Source organism: Sinocyclocheilus grahami, unplaced genomic scaffold (assembly GCF_001515645.1).
Source record: "Sinocyclocheilus grahami isolate Dianchi unplaced genomic scaffold, SAMN03320097.WGS_v1.1 scaffold545.1, whole genome shotgun sequence".
Taxonomy (NCBI): Eukaryota; Metazoa; Chordata; class Actinopteri; order Cypriniformes; family Cyprinidae; genus Sinocyclocheilus; species Sinocyclocheilus grahami.
Window position 1 is genome coordinate 1,129,011 of NW_015505724.1, and position 4,544 is coordinate 1,133,554.

Below are 4,544 nucleotides of genomic sequence, written 5' to 3' on the forward strand. Positions count from 1 at the left end.
ATCAATTTAAAACATCCTTGCTAAATGAAAGTAATAATTTCTATAATATACATTTTAAAAAGAGCTTTATGTATAATGTATAATGTTACAAAAGCTTTTTATTTCAGAAAAATGCTGATCTTTGGATATTTTTATTCATCAAAGAATCCTGAATATTGATAATCAGCAAATCAGCATATTAAAATGATTGCTGATGGATCATGTGACACTGAAGACTGTTGTAGGCCTAATGATGCTGAAATTTTAGCTTTGATCACATGAATAAATTACATTTTAAAATATATTCAAATAGACAGCAGTTATTTTAAATAGTAAAAATATTTCACAATGTTACTGCTTTTGGTGCATTTTGGATCAAATAAATGCAGGCTTGGTGAGCAGAAGATAATTCTTTAAGAAACATTAAAAATCTTGCAGTTCAAAAACCTTTGACTGGTAGTGTAGGCTGATTATTCTTATAGATTGAAACGTGCATTAACCAGGATAACGAGTATGAAACATGCTCCGAGTTGCTTCAGAAAACAAAAAAATAGAGCAACAACAAAAGCATGTTGCTGGAAATGGGTTTATTATTGAAAATGCAAACTGATTGTGTGCCAGCAGGAGGCGCCGTGAGAGCGGTGGAACTAACGGTTTCTCCAGTAATAGCTGTAAACAAAGCAGCTCCGCTCATGAACGGTACTTTATCAGATAAAAATGCCATCTAAACTATTCTGAAGACAGTCGGTTCTCGTCAGAGATGCATTCATATAAAACACCCGCGACGCGTTTTGATTTTGAAATGTGCAGCGCTCATGTTTATTCAACTAAGTCAAACGCCACAAATAAATCAGTGTATGGGAAACACTGGTAATGTATATCGAAATATCGGAAATGTGTTTAAAAATCATATCACCATTATTGAAAAAAATTTATATCACGATACATATTGATATTGAATTATTGTCCAGTAATTTTTGCTTTTATTATTGAGATAATAAAAGCAAAAATCTCTATTCGATCTTAAAGTAACCTAAAGAGATCTAATTTTAGTTTTCTCTTTCCTATGGGATGACAAAGTAAATCAATTCAAAATAAAATAAAGGAAATGCAGAATAAATCATTTTATCTATAAATCTTAATGAATGTAATACTCTACATTACAACCTGTATTCACAAGTCATCCGTACTCAATCTGTGCTTAAAGTGCATAGCAATCTCATAACATTCTAGTTTTCACAATATGGTAACACTTTACACATCAAGTTAATTAGGTGGTAACGTACAACAGTAACTTAGCACTGAAAATCAATGCTGATTCAGTACGTGACCCATTTACTATTACTCACCCACGATACAAACTCAAAATAAGAATAAATCAACATTTAAAGGCTAACAGTATCACACCAAACTCATCTTTACAGCATAAAACACTATTTTTATCATATGAAATGTTCGATAACCATCAAACTTCATATATTAACAGTACAATGCATGAAATGTACTAACGGTAGCATAGCATCAGAAGCTATTCATGTTCACCATGTGTGACCCAATCTCATCTCTTTTCTTCTTACAACATAGTTACATCACAATTATGCAACCCTATACTCAAACTCACACAAACATTGATATTAGAAAACTGAGCGGTTTACCTGAAAAGGGGGACATAGATATGTTAATGAACAGACACAAACACTTGTGTTTCACTCAATCTCTGAATTATTAGAGTGGGGGAGGGGGACTCATGTGCCTATAAACTCTCTATGTTCTCCCCACCCCCTGCTGGAGTGTTTCAGTCCTGCATCATAACGTCACAAGAACTAATAACATATTAACTCTGAAATAATGCTGCTAACAATAATACTTTCTCTTAATAGTTATATCCGTTGCATTACTCACCCCACCCCAATATCAGATGTTGTCCCCAACATCAATACCTCCATAAGGAGTACAATTTTTCTCAAGCAAATTCAGTATAGTGGTTACAGACTGGAACTGTTTTGATACATACAGTTTTGTTTCCTCATACCAACACCAATTAACAGTGAAATTCACCATATTATACATTTTGGTTACAGACTGGAATTCCTTTGATACATTCAGTTTTGTTTCCTCAATAAATTGCAAATGGACAAACATCCCACTTGCAATTTATTGCATGGGTTCAGTTTAATAGATTGGTGGACAATCATCCCATGAACCTACTATAGCGATCCCATTCAATAAATTGCAAATGGACACAGCCCAATTCCAATTTATTGAATGGGATCGGTTTAACCCTCTGGGTGGTTTGGGGCCCTGGAGAAGTTTTGACATGCCCTGACATTTTAGCTTTTTTCAGTTGCTTATAAACATTTTAATGGCTAACACTGTAATCAGCACAAACTGGGCTACAATAATATGTGAGCAGCATGTATATATGTGATTGTGTTTTTGAGAAAACAACGTTTATGCATGCTCAGTGAAAAACTAAAATTTTAAAGTCACTGAAATAAGGCCATAAAACACATACAGAACATTTGTTCACAAGACTTTTGAGAACTGGATCTTGAAGTCTAGAGTTTTTGCTTCAAAAGGAAAACAATATATTGATTTAAATTTTCTAAGACACTTTTTGTGTAGAAAAGGTATATGCGAGGGGGCATGAATGATCATGAATAATGCTGTGATTCACACCTGAGAAGACAAAGGCCCACATAATGAGCTGCATAATAAGCCTTTCAGTCAGGTGTGTGACAACACAAGAGTCAAGACTTCATGGGTGCAATATCCAGTGACAGGAAACTTGAACAACATTTTGAAGAGACTCATGGGAGTGTGTGCATCACATGGTCTTAGCTGTGGTCCAGGTTCCTGTGCAGGCAGGAATCTCAGAGCCTGTGGAACATGTCAACATCAGTCACTGTTTTCCATGACCGAGCGGGCTGCTTTCCTTTGGCTCTCTTTGCAACAGGTTCTTTTTCACTGTTATTCTCACATCTGAAATAAAAAAAAGAAAGCATGCTTTTTACACAAACTATATTATTAACATTACTGTGATGTTCACTGATACTAGTACTAATTTATCAAAACAAAGATAATATTACCATATATTCTAGGCATAATAAAAGTACAATTACTATACTGTGCACTTACTCTTTATATTTTTCCAGCGAACTCAAAACTGAACGACACTCGCATGCGTTTCTTGTGCAAGACGCGGCTACAGTCCTAAATGAAAATTGAAACAGTTGTTAGCAATTACCAGAAGATGCATAGCTGATAATAAATTGCATCACTGATAAGTAAGAACGCGCATATATGTCTGTCGATGGGTCACTCATTTACAGCTTACTTTATACATTTATAGCTGAGATGATCGCAAACACCAGTGACCGGGTATAACACATTCAAAACATTTACACCAGAGCAGATATTTGCGAACAGAAGCTTAGTTACAGTCATAAATACAAGCATGCTTTGTAGGCCTATTATACAATACAAAAACATTTTATATCTGGGAAAATAAATTATTGTTAAGCACATTATAAAGATCTTCGCGAGCAGAGACTATAGTAAAGTTTTGTCTAAACATTCTTACTCTTAACATTATTAACATTATAACTCATATTACTTTATATCGTTGATGTCTATTTTATAGAACATAAAAAAAAACATCCTGGCTTCGTGAGACATTAGATGCAATGAATGAATCTTCATAATGTTTCACTTGATTATACATTTAGTCAGGAATCATGGTTTGGAAAAAGTCTAACTACTAAAATATGTACAAGTTATGTCACAGTAACACAATAACAACTAATGCAAGTAGGCTAATAAAAAAAGACTTACCTGTGTAAATGATATCCTCCACTGGATATCAAGCCGCCTCGTTCTTCTGAGGAAAATCCAAAGCGTATTCCTCCCAGCGCGTCTTCATTTGAGGTAAATTCTGTCTTATTCCTCTCAGCATGTCTTCTTCCAGAAACGAAGTAGCTGAGATGAACTTGAGGAAATGTCTTGCTGCTTTGTTTGCTATGATGTGGGCGTTTACATGCCGCGCATCTCACATGGACTATTGTAATATCAAAAGCACGATCGGCTCGTGGGCGTGGTCGAATTAGAGATAATGAAGGCAGATGGGAAAGACTGGACATCGCATTGGTTTCATACGGATTACTTTATCACAGAATATTTGTTTTCGATAAGAATTGCTTAGTTTAAAAGTAGACATGTCAATAGATATATCTCTCATGTATTTGAGTCGAGTATTCTCTGAGTTTCATTTAATTTTATTGACACGTTTCAAAATTAAGATCACGTAGACCAGAGAGCGCACCCTGTTTGTTTTCTTTATTTTTACAAAAGCACACAGTTTTGTTATTATTATGTGTGTCCACCCCCCATATAAATACATGCCATTGTCGTAATACTGGAGTGGGATGGTTTGTTGTAATCCTGGAGTGGGATGGTACTGCGCCACCCTGTGGATAAAGACTGAACTGATTTTGGGGGCCACAAACCTTGCTGGGCTCCTGTACGGCCCCTGGGGGGGGGGGGGGGGGGGGCGGCCCCCCAACCGT

General features: G+C 35.7%; 1 protein-coding gene across 1 annotated transcript in view; it reads right to left on the bottom strand.

Annotated features, from left to right (window-relative positions):
- The window catches only part of LOC107555801 (U4/U6 small nuclear ribonucleoprotein Prp3-like), a 22,683-nt gene that overhangs the window by 13,638 nt on the left and 4,501 nt on the right, over positions 1-4,544 (bottom strand). Inside the window, exon 8 of the mRNA XM_016238705.1 lies at positions 1,725-1,732. The gene's annotated coding sequence lies outside the window, so the exon portion shown is untranslated. The remainder of the gene's footprint in view (positions 1-1,724; positions 1,733-4,544) is intronic.